Source organism: Choloepus didactylus, chromosome 5 (genome assembly GCF_015220235.1).
Source record: "Choloepus didactylus isolate mChoDid1 chromosome 5, mChoDid1.pri, whole genome shotgun sequence".
Lineage (NCBI taxonomy): Eukaryota > Metazoa > Chordata > Mammalia > Pilosa > Megalonychidae > Choloepus > Choloepus didactylus.
In genome coordinates this window covers 109,764,921-109,787,439 of record NC_051311.1, presented here as the reverse complement: position 1 = coordinate 109,787,439, position 22,519 = coordinate 109,764,921, and the positions used below count along the sequence as shown (strand labels likewise).

The 22,519-nt window shown below is 38.3% G+C and overlaps 1 protein-coding gene and 1 pseudogene across 3 annotated transcripts in view; one reads left to right on the top strand and one right to left on the bottom strand.

Annotated features, from left to right (window-relative positions):
• Nucleotides 1-22,519, top strand: part of CDK6 (cyclin dependent kinase 6) — a 234,551-nt gene that overhangs the window by 78,022 nt on the left and 134,010 nt on the right. The gene's annotated exons all lie outside the window — the stretch shown is intronic.
• LOC119535603 lies at nt 11,151-11,243 on the bottom strand (annotated as a pseudogene).

Sequence of the window (22,519 nt, the reverse complement as noted above, 5' to 3'; positions counted from 1 at the left end):
AATACACTTCCTCTTTCTGTCAGTCAACCTGGTAACTCTCTCAGTTATTGCATTCTGTTCTCCCCACACTTCCCCACAAAAATAAGAGCCCTGCCTGAGTTATTCCAAATCCCACACATTGTTCATTTGCTGAATTCCCTGGATTCTGTGAGCGTTCCTTATTTTCTCAGAAACTGGCTGTCTCCTTTATGTCCCCTTCACATCAACTAGTATCCTTTAAAACTAGAAACACACTTTAAAACTGGATGGAAGAAAAAGTGAATTAAATAGATTCCTGTTTTTATGAGAATATCCACTAACTTCAGAGCATGAAAATTTCACTACATGCCATGCCGAGCCACAAAATTGAGGTGCCTCTTTGTTGTGCCTTTTTGAAATGCCCCCAGGACTTTCCAGATTTGTTATAAAACTCTTACCAATGTAATTTTCCTATTAGAACTTTTCATCTTTTCTCCTTAAACTTGACTTTTGAGTCTTACACAAGATCATGATTAGGTGACTTTTCTGCTATGACTTTTAAAAACTTATTTATGTGCCTTTATTTGTTCCCCTGCACTGAAGTCAGCAAGGCCCAATCTGTAACAGAGCCACCCTTTTAAGTGACCACCGGCTGAATTTGATTCCTGGCTATATTAAGAGGAGAAAGATTCTGCCAAGGTTGGGGCAGATTTCCCCACCTTGTAAAAGGTTGCAGGCAATTAATGGGCTTGAGATTCTTTTGTGTATGTGATTATACGTGAGAGAAGGAGTGAAAGAGGTACCCCATGCATAGAATTTTTAAACTGGGCAGCACCATGGTAGTTAGCTAGAGGCAAGAGATACCTTCTTGGCTCCCAGACCTTCCTGGAAGCTGGCTGCTGGAAAAGCCTCCTTGGAGATGAATCTCATGTAGCTTCCTTTTGCCCGAATGATCTTTCTATCCTAGCTTATACCTTACAAGGCCTTGGAAGAGAAATAACATCTTATACCCAAAGCACTTTGGAGATTGGATTTATGCAATTTGCCGCTCAGGAAAATAAACCAGCAAATGCCACCTCCTTGGTTTGAAGCAGTTTGTAAAGCGTTTTCTTCCTGGTTTGTGCATACCACATTGTTTCGGCTCCTCTCATCACTGACCAGCTGGCTTGTTGGTGAATAGAACTGTGGGCCCCTCGCCATGTTTCATGTGAGGTCTTGGCTGGGTGGCAAACAGGCAGCCTGTGGCCAGTGTCAGCAATTCAGGAGGAATTGGCACAGCAGTGTCCTCATTAATTTCTGCTTGTCACATACTGTCATGCAAGTTACACCAGAGAGGAAATGACCGTTAAAAAAAAAAAGGTACCCTTGTGGCACTGGGTCCCCTCCAGACGTTCCCCGAGGTTAAACAAGTGGATACAATTAGCTGTACACAGACAGCTGCGGGGAAGGGAAAGCCTAGACGTGGGCCCCACAGCTATGTGTCTTTCCTGTTAGTAAGGAGTGTCAGCTATCAACATCTGCCATATTTTAACCCTTCAAAGGGACCGGTAAATTATGGGGAGCTATTATCCCACGCTCTGCTGATCATTATCAATCATAATGCCTTGGGAAATTACTGCAGTGTTGCCGCCTTGGAGGCAGGTTTTGTCCTCTGGGGGTTGGTTTTATGTTTTTGCTGGGAGCTGAGAAGAGTGGTGAGGGCAGAGGGTGAGAGGAAACTGGCCCTTTAATCGTTGGTAATTTACTGTCATGGGTCCTGGCAGGGAAGGGGACTACAGCAGCAATAAACTCCTCTTCAGTTTAAACTGAAGTGGTTAAAATTGGTGGGCCCCAGACGGCTTCCATTTCCAAAGAGATCTGTCTTGCCGACTGACTTTGTCAACCTGTCTTCACCAAGAGCTGTGGTAGCTCGTAGAGAGTACAAACAACAAGCTTTAGGAAATGAGAACAGTTTCTGAGGAGAAAGGCAATCCTAGATGAGAAAAGAAACTTTAAAATAAATAAGAGGCTTCCAAAAACTGTTGTTTTATTTTTTAAAGATTGAAATGATTAAACTGCTGTTATCCAAATTGAGTGCCTCACTAACCTTTGTAAGCACATACTGTGCTTTGGGGTGGATTTGGCTAGTGAAAATCCGACTGCCAGCCCAGAGAGGCAGATGAATGAGACAGCCCCGTGTTAGATTATGTTTGTCGAAATTTATTTGCTTAAACTAATCATTAGAACTGTTGAGAAAAAAAGAATGGTTTCTTACCATGTTTTAATTCCAGCAGGTACTGAGTTCATATCTGTGTACTTGGAACCTTCTCTACGGAAAAAGATACCATTTTGCTTGGGGGCATGAACATTTCTTGATAAGACTGTTCTAAAAATGATCAGTAATGATGAGTATAGGAGACATGAACTGATTTTCTGTATGGCTGAGCCAGGACTAAACATTGGAGACAATAATCTTACCTAGGTTTTAGTGAGTTCTTATTTAATGTTACTCGGGAAGATTCTGGTACCATATAAGATAACTTTAAATGAGGGATGAAAGCAACCATTAGGTTAAATTGAGTAGAAGTAGTACCATATCATATTCTCTGGATTTCATCTCTTTCCAATATGGAAAATGATCACCAAGGAGAGCTAGGGGATAACATCAATGATGGATGTTAGGACTGTTCAATCCAATGACATCATTTTATAGATTAGAAAACAGATACTCAGGGAGGTTAGGGGCTTGTCTAAGATCCCACAGTGAAGCAGAGGTAAGACTCATGCCTCCTGGCTCCTCTTCCCAGGTAAATTGTTTACATCATTCCATGAACTGACTCACTCCTTTGGTTGCTACAGCAGGAGTTAGCGGCCAATCCCAGCAGCTACAAAGGGGCACCCCTCCCCATTAACAGCAGGTAGTAGGAAGGACCACAGATCTGGGGTAGAGGTGACTGTCTTCCATAGAGGCCACAGTTGATTTCTGCCATGTTGTCAGGCTGTAAATTTGAAGCACAAATTTTAGTTGGCCATATTAGAGAAAGAGATGGCAGTTTTAAAAGATGGTCTTCTTGTCCAATTTTAAATATTTCTAATACTATGTAGAAGTATTTCTAAATTTTTAATATTAAAATAATATGTGGATTTAGAGAAATTTATCTATAGTTATTTATAATCTTTTAAATATTAGATCACAGAAGATTTTCTATAAAGTATACCTAAATGTGGGCCCACATGAATTTATGCTAAGTCCTTAATTACGGAATCTCTTCTTGTCTTGTAGATTAGATGAGTAGACTACGTGTGATTTTTCTGTTACATGTTACTAATTTCTGATGTTAGGGCATAATCAGTAATTAATTTCTATTTGAACTTAGGTGAATATTGATGTGTATAATTTAATAAGTTAATAAATGTCACAATTTGGTACGCAGAGTGGATTTATTCACCATATAGTAGATTCTTAGTTCAGTTAAATATGAAAACATACAGAAACTATAGAAACTGTATTTACTGTTCAATTAGCACTATTTTCTCAGCATTGATTCTTGGGCCTGATTTCAGAATCTGTCATGTAATGTCAGGCTTTATTTGAAGCACATACCTGAATATTTTGTAGGCTCCAGAGGAATCCCAGATGACCGGAAACAGGAATAGCAGAAAAAAATACCAATTTAGTGAATAACGGCAAGCCAGTTAGACAAAAAAACGTTGGCTTGAAATTCATGTGAAGGCACCGAATCATTACTAACTCCTGTGGTATTCAGAATAACATCAATCATGATGATCTGCTTTAGTAGTTGTCTGTCCATAATATGTAATTCCATAAAAATCCTCGTGGCTTTGGCATTAATTAATAGGGACTATATTTTATAAAATGGCACATTTCATTGAAATCACTTACATTTAAATATTGCATCTAGCAACTTGAAATTCTTTCCTAACATTCATTAAGATTATAGTTGCTGAGTTCTCTTGGGAAAAAGTAGTTCTCATTTTAAGTCCTGAAAGTTTCGACAGGATTTGGTATAGCATTTCATTTCTCTTCTAGTCTTAATGACTCACTGCATTCTTTTCCCCAGAACTTATCCCCTGTTTACCCTCAGAGTTTTCTCTCCTGTAGATACAAGCCTAAGACTATTTTCATGAGCAGTTGAATAGTTCAACACTGTAATGCCACTGGAAGCCATTGTCTAATCTGCACTTTAAGGAAAATTAACATATCTTATACTTTTACATCTTGATAGGATTTGTTTTTTAAAACAGATTAAATTCTGAGGTAAACTTCTCAGGGCTAAGCCTGAGGCATTCACATGCGTTGAGAATTAGCACTCCTCATTTTACAGATGGAGGCAGCTGGCATAAATAGCTAATTAATGACTTGCCCAAGTTCACACAAGTAGAGAGCCAGGAGCTAGATTTGTGACTTTCACAATCCATTAGACTGTTTTCATCTAAATCACTATACTAGAATTAAATATAATTTCTGTATCTTTGTCAGTGCTATTTAATGAGTAAGTCCTATTTACATAAATGTTTTAGCATTTCCAAGCCCTCTGGGCCTTTGAGGTAATTTATTTTTATAATTTTAATTCTTATAAGCCTCTAAGTGTACAAAAATAAATTCAGAAATGAAATAAAGACACACATTTAGTTTTATTATTATTAAACTCTGTAGTAATGATAGGATTCAGAAGCAAATCTTATCATTAGTTGTTGGCTGTTCGTTACATACTGTGTCTTATTTAACACCTCTATATTATATTCAGAATTAGGGAGAATATACTATTATTTCTACAGATTTACTTTAAAACCATTCAGGGATATATACAGTTTGCTTTACAAAGATATGCAGCCTTGTTTCTTTAGCATAACTAACCTGGGAAAAGTTAATAGAACCATCCATGTGATTATAATTTTAATGATAGTTCCTCACAGATTTGTAAATATTCACCTGTTTGGAGTTGCTGTTGACATACTGTTGTCATTGAAACAAGACTCCATATTAGGATGGTCTCTAGTTAATCTAGCTAAATTCTCTTCTCTTGAAGAAAAAGACCCTGTTTTTTCGTTTGTTTGTTTGTTTTTGTTTTTGTTGTTTAATTCTGCGAGAATGATCCCTACAGGAACTTGAACTCAGTTGTCAATTAGAGCCCAACTTACTTCAAGACAAAAATTTATCCCAAGCACCTCTTTTCTCCTTAAAATATCAGCAGTAATCTAGCATCTAAAATAGGAGATTTATCACCACCATAAGACTTACTGCAGTTTTTCCTGTGTGGCTTAGTATTTTACACCTTTAATTTATCTTAGAACAAATGAAGGTTGTGAGAGACCAATGAAAGTAGAATTTTAATATTTTGAAGGAATTATTGTATTACATTATTCTCCAAGCGGCTTGGAAACCACTCCTGGAATTTGTTTATTTAGTGTTTTATAGCTATTAGACTCTGTATTGGCTTGCTGTGTAAAAAATAGGAAGGCCATCTAGGCTGTAAATTTTGCTATTGAATTTCCTCGTGACCTTTCAAATATAACATCCCTATAGAAAACATATCTTGTGATTGTGTGGTAATCTACATTCTGCCTCAAAACCTGGAAATGATTTTAATAAAGTTATAAACTCTATCATTGAATATCCTTTTTTTTTAACTTCATTCATGTCAGGCAAATTTTTATATTATGAGAGCTGGATTAAGCCAAAGTAGGACTTGTAAAACTTGATGAGAATAATTTGAAATTCACATTGCACAATTAACAGGACAAATATTCAAAGTTAGCATTCTAGAAAGTCCAACTTGAGTGGCATTAACAAGTAGAACTAATATTCTGTGACTCAAAGCCATAATTTTATCGCTCAGATTTGGGTGATGGGATCTCACAGATTTCTTTGCCCCTTAGCCAGAAAGAAGTCATTGTCAACTTAATCAAGCGTTATTAGCTTAGTACCTACTATGTGTAGGGTTTGGGAAAATAGAGGCAGTCTTTGCTGTTTAGGAGTCTTAAATGCTGAGCTCTTAATTACAAGGAACTAAGCTTTCCTATAGAGGGAGTGGGGTATCTTTTCGGTAGGGTAAATGGGATTTTCTGGGGTTTGGGGAAGGTAATATTACAGACAGAGATCAGTATTATAAAAACACAGGTGTAGAAAACATATAATAAAGTCTGGTGAGGGCTACCAGTTAAAGTCTACCTTGTATAGACTGTCACAATCTACAACATTCATTCAACAGATGTTTATTAAGTACCTATTCTGTGTTCATCCCTGTTCCAGGTGGTTACGACAAAGTCCCTGTCATCACAGAGCTCATGTAATTGCAGGGAGACAGATACTATACAACCAAGAAAATACATATTTAATATAATTTCAAGTAGTGAGAAACGTATGGCAAGGTTTAAGGGGTTATTCTAGAAACCATGGTCAGAGAAGACTCTCAGAAAAGGGGATGTCCAGACAGGATTGAATAGCACAGAAGCAGGTACGAATGAGTTTTGTGTGCTGGGAGAGTAGCGACACACCTGAGTGGCTGGAGCATCGTGGGAGGAGGGAGGATGGTAGTGGATGAGATCAGAGAGGTGGGCAGGGCTAGATTGGGCAGAAGCCCAGAAAGCTACAGAAAGCAGTTAGGTCTTTATTTTAAGTATTTTGATCAAGGGTGTGAACTGATTTCCCTTTTAAAAATATCATCTGAAAGCAGTGCAGAGTCCAGACTGGGTTATAAGAGTAGATGAGAATAGAAGCAAGAATCCAGTTAAGAGGTAAGCGGTAGTTCATGTGAATGACCATGGGGGCTTGATCAAGGGTGATGAGGGTAGTAAAGACAATTGTAGTAATAATAGAAGTGGTGACCTTCATAGTAATAGTAGTAGTAGTAATAATAGTTGTAGGAATAAGTAAGTGATACATTTGTTGAGCTGTTTGGCGTGGCAAGTCTTGTTTTCAAGGCTTCACATGTATTAACTGATATAATCCTCATAACAGTCTTACGTGGAAAGTACTATTATCATCTCCATTTTTCAAATGAAGAAACTGAAGGTTGTGAGAGACCAATGAAAGTAGAATTTAAAATTACTTGTACAGAGTCATAAACAATGATTTGTACCAGGATTTGAACCCAAACAATCTGTCTCCAGAGTCCATATTCTCAACAGTTACTTAGTGAAGGTGAGAAGTGATTAGGTTTACAAGGTAGCTGAGCCTGTATCAGGGACTTGTTCATGGATTTGGTGTTCAGTGTGGGAAAGAGAGGAATTGGGGTGGACTCCTAGGCTTGACAGTGAGGACCAAAGAGGGGTCCTTTTAACATGTGAAGTTCGAGATGGCTGTTAACTATCCAAATGGTTGTGTAGAGTAGGGAGTTGGAGCCCAAGCCATTCTTATGTGAGAATCCAGAGATTATTTGTGAGTCAACAATACCATATAGGATTAAGACTATAGATTAGATGCAGTCACCTAGGGAGTTGGTGTAGCTAGAGAAGAAAAGGGGGCTGAGAACTGAGCCAGTCCTCTAACATATAAAGTAGGAGAAGGCCACAAAAAAGAATCGAAATGAAGGTATAATATTCCTGAAGCCATGTAAGGAGAGTGTTTCAGGAAGGAGGGATTGATCAGCCATGTCGGTTGTCATCGGGAGACTGGGTACAGTATGAGGGAGTAGTGGGAGGCAAGGCAAGCCTGATAGCGTGGGCCCACCATGCACAGCATCCTGACTCCCAGATTTAGAAGTTTAGGCTTGATTGTGTAAGCACTGGGAGATAAAGCTGGGCTTTTGGGTGGGTGACTGAAAGCATCATTGTAGGGTTTTTTCCCTTGCTGATAAAATAAGCATCAGACTGATTATTTTGTCATCACTTGGATCTCTCATTTCTGAGCACTTTAAAACTAGGCTTATAGAGGCCTTCCTAGACTGTTTTGGTAATTCATGATATAGAATCCAAACATTCTATACTGGTGTATTTTAATTCTCGAGTAAGATATTTTTAGCTGCAAACTAAATATGTATGATAGATAGTGAAGTCTCTTGGGCTTTTAAATGTTAAAAACTTTCAACTTCCAGTGTTCATTTTGTCTGCCCCCCCCCCACAAAAGCTGATAATACAACACCAGAAGAGAAAAAGAAGAGCTTATAAACTTTAAAGAAGAAAACCAATTCTTTTAGCTTATCCTTTGTGCTGCTTTATTAATGATTAGAGTTTGACTGTGTATGTGTATGTGTGTGGGACGGGGGGTAGGGGCATACATACTCTGTGCCTCTTAGATGTATTACAAAATAAAAGCAACTATTCAATTATAAGCTATTAAACACAAGTAAGAACTGACTACCCTGGTACCTCTTGGCAAATCATCAGGTAGCATGTCTGACAGAGTATGAGATGATCCCAAAATCTTTGCTCAAAAGTTTTTTGGCATAGAGCCGTAGAGACCAGATAAAAAGTTTCAGAAATGGTTTTAAAAGGCTGTATGCTGATTCCAACAAACTGGAGGAAAAAAAGCGGAGACTGGAAGTATTTAAGGCAAGATTTAGTACAAACTTTGTTGTGATGGATGTTCCTTAGGGTTTTTACATCGATCGTTTTGCCTGTAAACTTTTAAGCTTTATAGTTTCAGCCCAAAGAAAGTTCAGTTTTGTTCTGAGGGGAGATTATTGATTTAGTTTCCATTCTGAAATATTTTATAAAACATTTTCACAAAATACGAGTCAAAAACAACCCCATACTTGTTTGTATCATACCTCCTCTCTAAAATGGGTTGCTGTATTGTCATTAGAACCACCTCTGGCTTTTACTTTCCCTTTTTTATAGTTTTTATACTTTAATATTAAAAGTATAAAATTTGTTGAGCATCTATTCTGTCCTAGGATCTATGCCAGGAGAAGTGGAGGTTAAAAAAAAACAAAACCTGAATAAGTTGTCTTTCCTCTTTAAGTTGCTAAAATCTGTTGAGGACATAAAATGACACTGTTAACTACATTTTAGGAAATGATGTGTTATTTCTTAGAAAACTCTGACACTTTCTGCTTTCTGCTATGGAATACTTTTGAAAATGTTGTTGTAGGATTTTTCTTGTTTCAGGAACTTTACTGGAGACTTCTTACATTTTATATTTTCAAAAGATTGCTGATTACTAAAAGGGAATTGGGAAATTTAGAAACCCTAAAGATTTTAAAAATCATCCACAATTCTACCACTTTAAAACCTTGAGATAAAAAAGAAGTCTCTCCTTTTGGCTCCCCCAACTCTGTTGTCTTCCTCCTTAACATCCCCTCCCTACCTCACCCCCAACCAGGGAACAATCCTTAACTGTAGCTATAGCTCCTTCCAAATGTTTTTTTTATATATACAGAGCAGAGTTGCCAGATTTAAAAAATAAAATTATGGAACATTCTGTTACATTGAATTTCAGATAAAAAACAACTAGAACAACTAATTTTTCAGTAAAAGTATGTCCCAAATATTGCAGGGGTCATACACTAAAAAATTCTTGTTGTTTATCTGAAATTCAAATTTAACTGAATGTCCTGTATTTTATCTGGCAACCCTAATATGATAAATCCATAGATATATAAATATGTATACCCATTTTTTCCTTCCATCAAAATACAGGCAAGCTATACCTATTACTCTAAGGCTTGCTCCTTTTGCTATTGATTTATCTAGTTTACATGTTAGAATTACCCGTGTTCTTTCTAATGACTACTTGATATTGCATTGTAGATGAATCATAATTTATTTAACTATTCCCCTATGGGTAGACATTTTGAATGTTTTTGTTTTTTTACTCTATCAAACAAAATAGCATGCACCTCTTTGTACTGACTTGTTATAAACATGTGCTGTTGGTTCTGTAAGATGAATTCCTAGAAGTGGAATTGCTAGGCCTTAGCATATTTTTAAAACAGAGGTTGTTCATTCCTCTCATGCTATTCAGTGCGTGAGGCCTGAGGCGTGAGAAGCTGAGGGGCCCAGCGCACCCGTGGCACATGATCCGGCGGAACCAGGCCTCCAGGTAGAGCAGGTGTGGCTTGGGGTAGGCACCTGGCTTGACCTCCCAGAGCCTCCTGCTCCTCCGTCATCTGCTCCATGGGGCCAGGCCCTGTTCTCCAGCCTAGCACAATGCCTGCCACAGAGTTGGCCTGTGACACAAATTTTGAATAAACAGATATGAATGTATTCAAGGGGTTGCTATTAGACTTAAATGAAATAATGTAATGTAATATTTAAAGTGCCTGGAATGCCCTTTTATTTTCCTCTCCCCACCACCATTTCCAGTTCCGTCCTTAGTATTAGGGGACTATTGATTCTAGTGAGGGAGACTCTACTGTTACAGTACGGTGGGATGAACTCTGTAACAGAACTGTGCTCAGCGTGCTGTGGAGTTATGTAGCAGCGGGGGCACCCAATGTAGCCTGCATGTGTGAGGAGAATTGCTCAGGGCTGGCCCAAGGCTAACTTGAAGTAACTCCTGAGAGACAAGTTGGAAGGAGCCAAACAGAGAAAATGTGTGTGCTGGGGGTTCAGGCAGTTGAGGCAGCATTCTAGGCAGAGGGAACAGCATTGCGAAGGGACAAAGGTGTAACAAGGCATGCTTCCTTCAGGCGTAGTAAGACGGATGGGGGAACATCTAGAAATGAAACCAGAGGTAATTATGGATCCGACCTTAAAGGACTTTGGATAGCAAGCTAAGTTTTACCTTTGTAGGGAACAGACTTAAATTTTAGAAATATCACTTGTTTAAATTTGTGGAGAAAAGATTAAAGAAGGGTAAATTTAAAGACCAGGAGGTATCTGCGTTGGAACACTATTGGAATAATTCAGGTAAGAGATACTGGGGACTTGGCCAGGGCTCTGGAGATGAGAAAGAAGGGCTGATTTGAGTGATAATTTAGGAAGTATAATTACCAAGACCTGGTGACTGATTGATTAGCTTTGTGGTCAGAAGGAGAGAAGGAATCTAGATTTCTGGATTGATCATTTGGGTGGATGATGCTATCATTATTCAAGATAGGAAATACTGGCTAAGGCAGGTTTTAACGGGAGTGAGGAAACTGTTATTTTGAGACATGTGGAGATAGCAGGTCCTGTGGAATATTTTAGAAAACAAGCAGAAACCATTGAGATATTTATGGCTTACAATATGGCTAAATATTGAAGCCAGGAGAGATAGAGGTGAGGAGGTAGAGGTGGAATTTAGAATTTAGGATAGGTTTTTTTTTTTTAATATGGAATGCTTCATGAATTTGCATGTCATTCTTGCACAGGGGCCATGCTAATCTCTATAGAATGTAGGATACTTGTAAGAAGCATAATTGCAAAGGAAAGGAGACGGGGAACTCAAACAAATGGTGACTGTTTGTGGTAGCCATGTGGAAACAGAAAAAGGAGCTGACCAGAGACCCAGAGAAGGTCATACGGGAAACCCAGCTGAGATGGGTCTTCATGTGGTGATTTTCTCTCAGCAGTCTAATTGTGGTTCCTAACATGAGGCCTTGGTGGACCAGTGGAAGAGGTGGAAGAACACTTTGGGTGCCTGGAAAGAGAACAATCTAAGAAGCCAACTGGGGGTTTTAGGTGGGCCAGGGAAACATTTGAAGGCAAGAAGCGCATGTTTAAGAGACCAACCTGTTCAAGAAGCTACAGAACCCTGCATTTGGGGAGGGGCATCTTAAAGCCCCTGCTGCATGCACTGCATAAATGTGTCTGTACCAGCATACTTGGATCTTGAGTTTCCCTGTGGTAATGCGCATCTTTCCCTGGACAATTCCTATTCTGATGCCTGTTTCAGTGTTAACTTGCTGGATTCTTCTAAGATATTCATTAGATTATCAACCCAGTTATCATTTTTGCCTTAGTGAATAGTGCTGAAGATGTGCTTTTCCCTTGACTTCTGTACTTTTCCTGACTAGATGTGGCCACCCAGATCCTCTTCTTCCTGTAGATTGAAGAGGTTACTAGTGAAAAACATATGTTCTTCCTCCCCCTGGAGATGCATTTGCTGTCTCTACCCTAACAGGCTTCAGCTTAAAAATTCAGTCCTTCCAACAACACGAAACAAAAACTGCTGAAGTGCTGCCTTTTCTGAGTCCGCATAAACAGCTGTGCATGCAGCTCTAACCGAAACAGATAATATGCACAGATGTGTTTATGGGAAAGAGACGAGTACTCTCAGTTGTTTTCAGCTTCTCACTACTGCAAGGATTTCCTTTCTTTTGCAAGGAAGAGGTACATTGTGGTAAACAGTGTTTTATGACCTATAATAAAAACTCTTGTAAAGATCATTTTTTGACCAAATGAAGCTGAGTGTTTTCAGAGTCCTCATTTGCTCCTCTCCCTCTCTCTGTATTGGAATGCACACAGTTCAGCATTAATGGATAACATAAGGTAATAATGTCACACATACCAGTTCTTATTTGTTAAGCTGGGAAAGCAACCAAAATCATTTATGTAAGAAAGTTCATTAGTAATGTTTTTCCCTCTTCAGTGGTAGCTTCTGAATATATGTATTGATTAAGTTAAATTATGTATCACATTCTTATGGTGTACAGTTATTACCCCATGAAAGCACCCTAGAATAGTTTGAGAGAACCTTGACAATTGGAAGGCCCCCATGGAAAAATCAGCTGAAGTTCACATATAGGAAAAAAGCAACTTAGAAAGCTGGGTTATTTACAATAAGAGACATATGAAATATTCAGTGAATAATAACAGATGATGTCTAAGGAGCCTCCCAGACTTAAAATGCTAGAAACCTTCAAAATTAAGAACAGGGAACATAAGACTTGCTTTAATTAAAATAATAGATGTTTTTAAAATTGTATCCTCAGTATGTACACAGTTGTGTTTGTTCGTCTTAATAATGGGGAGACTGAAGACTATCAATGTACTAACTGGAAAAAACTAAGTGGATTCAGACTTACAGTGGTGCCAGAGCCCCTTCTTGGTTTAGTGGCATCAGTGTTCACTGTTATAGGCCTTGGGGGTGTTGTATTTCTCAAGGAATGGACCAAAGGTCTTAACACATATGAAGATGTATGAATACTGCTATACATATCATGCCTCTTTGATCTCTATCCTCTAATCCAAACCTACTTATTTGGATTCTTGTGGAGTTTTATCACCTGCCACAGTATTCTTTTTGGGAAGGAGTCAGGGAGTTCTTTATAAGCTAACAACTTTTATAGATTTCATGGCCATTTCCAAATTAGTTTGCCTCACTTCTCTATGAAAAGTTATTCATTTGTTTACATCAGTCAAATCTGTTAATACAGTGCACTGAGAATCCAGTATATCTGCAGGAGTGATTAAAGGCAGACCTTTTCTCAGAAGATGGGGGAGGTGGAGCAGCAGGAGTAATGGTGAGGGGATTCCGCAGAGTATCGAAGGCAAGGTGGGAGCTATGTGGGCTTCGTAGGAGGGTGTTGAAGCGGGACGGTGACCTGACAGGATCAGGCTTGCTTGTTTTAAAGATCACCCTGGCCAGAGAGTAAAAATTAATTCAAGAATGAGATCAGGGGGCAAATGACTGCCAGAGTACACGTGAGGAAGGATGAGGCCCAGGCCCACTTGTAGTGTGAGTCTCAGAGGTATCAGAACTTATGAAAAAAAATGACAGAGCTGTACTGAGGGACCCCCAAGACTTGAATATAGAGAACACACCATGCTTTGATAAAGAAAGGCTCAATATTGAAAAGTACTTGTTCTCTCCAAACTGAATCTATGAATTTCAGAAAATCAGTGAAAATACTAAAGGAATTGGAGGTGGGGGTGGGGGGCATGGAAATTGAATAAAATAACCCTAAAAATAGTCCAGGTGAAAAATATGTGAGAATATGGAAAGAAGAAACTGTCCTGCCAGATACTAAAATATATTCTGAATCTCTAATAATTAAAGAAGAGAGGCGCTTCAGAGGCAAAAGAGCAAAACTCCAGAAAACAAGTTCACATAATTTAGAACTTGATCAAAGTGACACTTAAAATTAGTGCATTATTTTTAAAATACCTAGAAACCATTGGCTATAGATAGTATAAATACAAATAGAATAGTACACAACTGTTAAAAATTGAGCAGTAGACTGATATTTATTGACATGCATATTAAGTTCGTATACATTATTATGTGCAAAGGGAATTACCAAACAGTTTGCACCAGCATGTCATTTATAAAACAGAGAATAACTCTATGAGTATATTTGTATATAAAAATACTTGAAGGAGTTAGTTGTGGTTATCTCAGAATGAAAGAATTGTTATTTATTTACCTCCTTTTTCTTGTGTTCTGATTTTTTTTTTTTTTTTTTAACTTAGCAGTGAATATGTGTTACTTTTCTAATCAGAAATGTAGAAGGTCCTTCTCTTTTAGAAAAAATCAAGAGGGCAGAGTCCAGGTGAAACACCATGGTGAGGTTAAGCCAGTAGAATGTCTCTTTCGTTGTGGCAGGCAGGTAGTTTTGGTGACCTTGCAAGAGCTACTGTATTTCCATTTGGTGCGGGGGTGTAAAGTGGTTGAGAAATGAGAAAATGTGCACGTCTCTTTAAAGACCATTGGCTGAGAAGGGAATGGGACTGATGCTTGAATTCATTTATTGGTTAAGGGATTAGAGAGAGGGAAGAGGTTAATGGCACATGGTGAGGTACTTGAAGATGGAGAGAATGGGATCTAGAGCATAGGAGGAAGGAAATCTTTCCCACCGAGAGACAAGAGAGGGAGGATGTTTGCTAGAGCATATAAATTTATAGGTAGAATACAGGGAGTTGTCAGCTTTCCACTTATGGTTGCTGTTTCTCTCTGGAGTAAGGTATATACTAGTCTGCTAAGAGAAAGAAGGTGGGTGATGAGATAGAGAGGACTTAGCCATCAAAGTTTAGACCAGCCCACAATGACAGCCAAAGGGCTGATTAGGAACCCATAAGATTGCGTGGTAGCACTGAGATGGTCAAGGTTGGAGACTGACTTCATAATGATAATGATACTTAAAACCCAAATATAAGAGCTGACAAGGAGTAATTGGAGTAACTGAGGATTAAGTTTTGCATGGAGGGAGGGTAAGGTAGAATGACCATAGAGCAAGAGAGTTGAGGGAATTGGCAGACCTAGCAAATGATGTGTAAAGAAAGAAGTTGCTGTCCAAATTTAATTAATTATGCTGTGTGCTAAACTTATTTAAGTAGCATTTTGATTTTCAAATAAATGTAATTAAAGTACCTCAAAAAATTTCAAATTAATAGGAAAAAATGGTCAGAGATAAGTTATTAAAACATTCCTGGTTTTGGCCATAGGAGTAGATGACAAAAAAGGAAATGGGAGTAAAGGAATCAGTTTTCCGAAGTTAAGGTGTTAACTGGGAGGCATCCAAGGATGTTAAAGGTCGTGCAAAAAAGATGGTGAATGTGGGGTAAAGAGGATGAGCCATAGTCCTGATGAATATAGGGGATTGACAGATGATAGATATTGATGAAAAAGGAGGATGTCATGAATATTTATGGAGGGAGTATAGTCTCAAAAGATGACCATTTGGGCTAGATAATTGGCAAGGAAAAAAGATTATTAGTACAAGGAAGGGGGAGAAATAAAAGGTAGTGCCCTTAACAGGTTTTAGTTAATTTAATATAATTTTAGTTAAGTTAAATTTTTTAGAATAATTTTCAAATTAATTTGCAAATTTTGTAACACTCAATGAAAAAAAGTGGCTTTAAATAGGGCTTATTGTTTTCATAACTAGAAGGCTAGGTGGGCAGTCCCAGAGTTGACTCGCTGTTCAATGAAATCGTCAGAGACCCAGGCTCTTTCCCTTATTACACTCTGGCATTTTATGTACAGGAATGATGTCTCCCTGTTCTAGTTTGCTAATGCTGCCAGGATGCAAAACACCAGAAATGGATCAGCTTTTATAAAGGGGATTTATTCAGTTACACAGTTACAGTCTTAAGGCCATAAAGTGTCCAAGGTAACACATCAGCAATCAGGTACCTTCACTGGAGGATGGCCAGTGGTGTCCAAAAAACCTCTGTTAGCTGGGAAGGCACGTGGCTGGTGTCTGCTCCAAAGTTCTGGTTTCAAAATGGTTTTCTCCCAGGACATTCCTCGCTAGGCTGTTGTTCCTCAAAAATGTCACTTTTAGTTGCACTCGGGTATTTATCCTCTCTTAGGTTCTCCGGAGCAAGAGTCAGCTTTCAAAGGCCGTCTTCAAAATGTGTCTCATCTGCAGTTCCTATGCTTTCTTCAAAGTGTCCCCCTTGGCTATAGCTCCTCTTCAAAATGTCACTCAGCTGCACTGAGTTTCTTCTGTTATGTCAGCTCATTTATATGGCTCCACTGATCAACTTAGACCCACCCTGAATGGGCGGAGCAACACCTCCATGGAAATTATCCAGTCAGAGTCATCACCCACAGCTGGGTGGGGTGCATTCCAAAGAAACACTCAAAGAACTACAGTCTAATCAACACTGATAACATCTGCCCACACAAGATTACATCAAAGATAATGGCATTTGGGGGACACAATATATTCAAACTGGCACACTCCCCTTTTGTTACAAGATGGTTGGCACAGTTGCAAGTTCATGCCCCTAAGAAGTAGCATTCAGTATTAAGTGTGGGTAGGGGATAGAGGTGAGGAGGGAGTGCAGCAGTTGAGCTTTTACTGTGCTCTTCTTATCAAGAAGGAAATTCCTTCCCAGAAACCTCTGGCAGGTTTGCCCATATGTCACGTTTGCCAAGACTGGGCCTCTTGTCCATCCTTGGATCAAATACTAACAAATAAGAATGTGATTGCCTTGTCTTGGACCAATCCTTCATGACTGGCAACCAACAATGTATGTTCCAGTAGGCAAATAATAATAATATGCTCTAGTCTGTGGAAAACCAGCTTCTCTGAATGCATTACCTCATTTGGAGAGCAGGGAGGTATGGAGGGCGGGGGAAGCCTTCAAAAGAGGGAATTGAAAGGAATATGGGAAAAGATGAGAAAGTATGTTGTCCAGTTGTAGCCAATTTAAAAACCATATTGTCAGGTTTTTTTTATAATATTTGTATATTTTTTGAACTGGGAAAATGTTCACAGTATGTTAAATTTTTTTAAAAGGGTCACAAAACAGTATATGCAGAACAGCCACCATTTGGGTCATTAGCCAGCAACCTAGGCACTTGTACATCATATCTTCTTCATTATTTATGCTATGCTGAATTTTATATCTTGCTCTGAGGAAGTTAGAATTAACATTGCATATTTGTAGTTTCAGTTCCTGATGACTTTCCACATTGGGTTATTAATAGCATTGATGATGAGGTAATGTTTCCTTCTTTCAGATTGTCCACTTAATTATTATGTTGTCCCTTAAATACCAACATTTCCAGGCTTGGTAGAAATCAGTTGTTGTTTTTTTTTTCTAGTTAGTTGAGCCAGATTCTTCACTTATTCAGCATTATCACCATTTCCAGGAATAAATATATGGATTCTTTTAATTTTCTCTTCAGAATACATATTTTATTAATAAAACTTATACATGAAACCATATTTATTATGCTTTTATCCACTTGCCTAGAGGCAGTAAAATACTAGACATTTCCAATTGGGGGTCTTGCCTTTGTTTGTTCTGAGAAGCCTGAAGGTGATGTGTTGCCTTACTTCTTTTCCTTCTCCCCCTCACACAGTGGCAAAGTAATGAGCGTTACGGCACTGCTCCACTGTGTTCTTTTTCCCCTTTGGGAACAAAGCTCATGTGTGACTCTCTTAGTTGGTCTCCCAGGTCCTCCAGTTTATTGCTTGCTTTGAATAAAAATTCACCAAGTGACTTGACCATTTCAAGGGACTCCTTTTAACTGTCCTCTTGCCTCATCCTGAGGAATTGCTCAACTTGGATTTATATTTCAGTTTGTTTTGCCCTTTGTGATTTTGGAGGAGGCATTCTTTGGGGACTCCAGATGGCCAGAACGAGAAGTAGGGGAAACCTACTTTGTAAAGCAGGCTTTGAAGCACATTGTCATCATTGTGGGCTTCAGTGAAAGCTTGAAGGAGGGCCTGCATGTTTTGAGGTGAAGTAAAAGTAGAATGCTGAAACAGTAAGCTTGGCTTGTTGTTTTACAGCACAGAATCTTGCTCAGAAGTAGGAGTGGGCGAAATTGCCAATGAGAGAACCCACCTGACTGACTGTCCAGGATCTTAACATGGCTTTGTTATTCACTACTTCATTGCTTATGTAGTAATGTTATGTCACATTTTATGATTTTAGAAGATCCTGGGACTGTCCATTCGTTACTGCCAACAACCCTCTTCTACTTTCTTTATGAATCCACCATCACCTTTTATTGGTTCAGGTGATCTTTTATCTCTACTCCTATAATCATAACCCCTACCTTAATTCAAGATACTGTTATCAGTTCAGTTTAAAAACCTTGTGTTATATGTGATTTATCTTAGTCCATAGACTCTTCTAATACCTGGTGGTTAAGAGACTTTCATAGGAAACAAAGAAATCATTGCAAAGATGTTCTGTCAAAACTTGGATAGCAAATTTGAAGACTGTGGTTTACACATTATAAGGAGACAAAATGATTATTTTTGTCTACAAGTTGTATATGCCTTATTTTGATTTTTTAAATAGATAAACCATTGACATACATTTTTGGTGCTAAAACATTGATGCTGTGAATGTATCACTCAGATTACCTAGATATATCCAAATATCCGGAATTGTCCATTAAAGTTGTCATTTCTGTGATATATTATATTGGTACAATTTGGATGTTTTCAATATCTTTTGTAACTAATGGTGCTTTTTTTTGTAGTTGGGAAATAGAACCTAATGATAAAATTTTTTCCCATTAGAAAGGCTTGATATAGGGCTTTTGTTTGCTTATTTCTTTTGTTCTTAAAGAAATGAGAGGATCAGAGCTCTAGAACTTATAAAAGGAGCACTTTTCCAGGCTTTAAAAAGGTTTCTGGTATTCATATGAGGTCCCCAGTCTTTTTAGGGGAATTGCCAAGGACAAAGCCCCACCTAAAATTGTTCTGAGCCAGACTTCATTCCATGATGGTATCCTGTTGAAACATGCTTCCAAGTCATGTGGGCTGTTTTTCAGAAATACAGACAATGAGGGCCCCAAGTGACTGTTTATCATAGGTATGACTAGATGTTCAAACCTTTTATACCAGAATTGTTCATTGTAACATGAAAAGGGAAACTTTTAAACCTGTATTTAATTTAAAAAATGTTAATTGGTAGTATCCATAGTTTCACTGCATTGTGTCCCTAGGATTATTGTGAAACATTTGAATCTTGTATAGGACAGATAAATTTAGATAAAAATCTTGAGGAACTAATTTAGAAGTGTCTCTCATGATACCATAAATTGAGATAGAACAGATAATAAGCTTAAGAAGAGAATCCTTTGAAGCGTCTTTCATCAGAACACTTTTAATGATTCTGAAGGAAAGGTGTTTTTTCTTACCTTGTTCATTATTGTTATTTATTCATTCATACATAATTATGTGGAATTAGACCAGGTCTTATTCTTGTTTCTGACCAGAGTTCTTGACATAACTGGGTGTACCTCCTTTAAAATTAGGTGTTCTGAGGAATGGTGATGAAAGATTTGGGGGAGGCATCCCCGAATCAAACTTACTATAGGTCTGTTATTGCTTATCAGCCTGACTTACAGTTGAATTACTAAAGGTGATTAATGGGATTGGGGGCAAGATGTATTTTAAAAATCATTAATTCAAAGCTCACTAATTCTGAACTCTTAAGTGTACTAAGATATTGGATATTTAAAAGGAAACTCTGCTTGCTAAACAAAAATATTATAAAGTAGCTTGCTACAGTCTAAAGAATGGTAATTCTTATGTAGAACCAATTCTTCATACATCAGTAGGCTCCTTTTACATGAAATCAGTGTTAGTATGGGCATGCGGATTTATACTGCTTAAACCATATTTTGATTTGATGTTAGCAAGTCCTTTTAATCTATTCTAGCCTTTAAATAAAGAAGGACTAGACCTATAGTATAATGATTATGGTCTTTTCCTGGGAGGAAAACCATGCAGCCATTAAAAATCATATTGTAAAAAAAAAAAATTATATTGTAGAAGAGTTTTGTTGAAGTGGGAAAATGTTCACAATGAATTGTTAAATGTTTTCTAAAGGACCACAAGTAATGTGGACAGAATAACTATATTTATATAAATATTGTTTTATTTTAAAATTATGCAAATATAATAAATAATGTATGAGTTTTTTAAAAGCCTAACTAGAAGAACAAGCAAAAATACTTATTTAACAATGACGTTTTCTCTAGTTTCTGAGAGGTAAGATTTTGAGTGATATGTGTTCTTCCTCTGGATTTTTTTCCCCTAGTTTTATAAGTTTCCACATTAAGCAAGTATTTTATAATTAAGGAAAATGTAATGTATGTTGTTTAAATAAATACATAAAAATATTACACATAATCTTTTTTCCCTCTAGTTCAGGCTTTTTATAACTTTAGATGGGCCTTATTAATAATTTTCATATTTTTATTCTGCTAATGTCTGCTTAAATTGTTTGAACACTGAGACATGAACCAAGCAATTTATTCTTCATATGATTTTAAATGGTTGGTGCTTAGCGTATAGTAAAGTTAAAGATGACGAACCAGCATAACATTGCTTTAGGTTAGTCATGCTATTAAAAATCCAGTGCCTACAAGTTGTGTGCATGTGTTTCCAATAAAGGCATTATTTGCCACAGCAAAAGACTGCTTTCTTTAAAATTTTGTGATTCATTTTCACACTACTGTTTATTAATTGCAAGTTGTTTGACCTGTAGTGGTTCTCAAGTCTTGAAGTGCCATCCTTCACCAGCGTGCTGTCCAAAGTTTTCACTTTTGGAAGCTTAGAAAGCAACCCCCTGCCATTCAGACTATCCATTTAGGTGGATCTCAGAAACAATTCCAGGACACCTTATATCACTGCATGCCTCCTCATAGCACTTTGCTCACACTGACAGTGTGGCATTGGCCACATTTTCATATAGTTGTTTATGAATCTGCCTCCACTAGGAAACATGACACTAATCTTGGCAGTAATCGTCCTAATGGTTACCATTTGTTGAATGCTTACGTGCCAGAAATTGCACTAACACTTTATATACATTACTTCATGAACCTCATAATATTATTTAAAAGAGGCATTATTTTCTCTACTATATAGATGAGAAAACCAAGGCTTTGGTTTTAACAAGCTAGAACTCACAACTCTGAAGGAAGAACCAAACCATAAACTGAAAACCAAGTATGCTTGTTTCAATGAGAAGGTTTAGTGATCCAGCTGATGACCAAGTGCATCTCACAGCTCTTTCCAGCTCTGAAGTCCATGATCCTGCCTGTTCCGGTTTGCTAAAGCTGCCATTATGCAAAATACCAAAATGGATTGGCTTTTATAAAGGAGATTTATTAGGTTACAAATAACCTAGTTCTAAGGCCATGAAAGTGTCCACACTAAGGCATCGACAAGAGGATACCCTCACTGAAGGAGGGCTAGTGGTGTCCAGAATACCTCTGTCAGCTGGGAAGGCACATGGCTGGCGTCTGCTGGTCCTTTCCTCCTGGGTTGTGTTTCAAAATGGCTTCTCCAAAATGTGTCTGGGCTTCTGTCTTCACTCCTCTCTCTCAACCCCTGTGTGTCCTTGCTTCTTTCTCCCAGGGCATTTCTCCCCATGCATCTGGGGGTTCTCTCTTACTTTCTCCAGGGCAAACTCAGAGCTTCGTCTCTTAGCTTAACATCTCCAAACTTCCTTCTGTCTGCATCTCCAAGTGTCTCCAAGCATCAGCATCTGTGTTGGCTCTTGAGCTCTCTTAAGTACTCCAGTGAACCAGTCAAGACCCACCCTGAATGGGCGAGGTCCACACCTCCATGGACATAATATAATCAAAGGTCTCACCTACAGTTGGGTGAGTCCCATCTCATGGAAACACTCAATCAAAAGGTTCCACCCAAAAAGATTGGGTTAAAAGATCATAACTCTTCTGGGGTCCATAACAGTTTCAAACTGGCATGCTGCCTGTGCTGGTTTGAATGTATTATGTCCCCCAGAAAAAAGCCATATTCTTTGATACAATCTTGTGGGGCAGACGTATTAGTGGCGATTAAGTTGAAACGTTTGGATTAGGTTGTTTGCATGGAAATGTGCCCCACCCAACTGTAGGTGATAACTCTGAAGAGATATTTCCATGGAGGCGTGGCCCCACCCATTCAGGGTGGGCCTTGATCAGTGGAACCCTATAAATGGGCTGACAAACAGAAGGAACTCAGTGCAGTGCAGTTGTGAGTGACATTTTGAAGAGGAGCTACAGCCAAGAGGGACACTTTGAAGAAAGCACAGGAGCTGCAGATGATAGAGAGTTTGAAGATGGCCGTTGAAAGCGGACTCTTGCTCCGGAGAAGCTGAGAGAGGACAAATATCCCAAGTGCGACTAAGAGTGACATTTTTGAGGGAAGGTATCTAACTGCTGATGTGTTACCTTGGACACTTTATGGCCTTAAGACTGTAACTGTGTAACCAAATAAACCCCCTTTTATAAAAGCCAATCCATCTCTGGTGTTTTGCATTC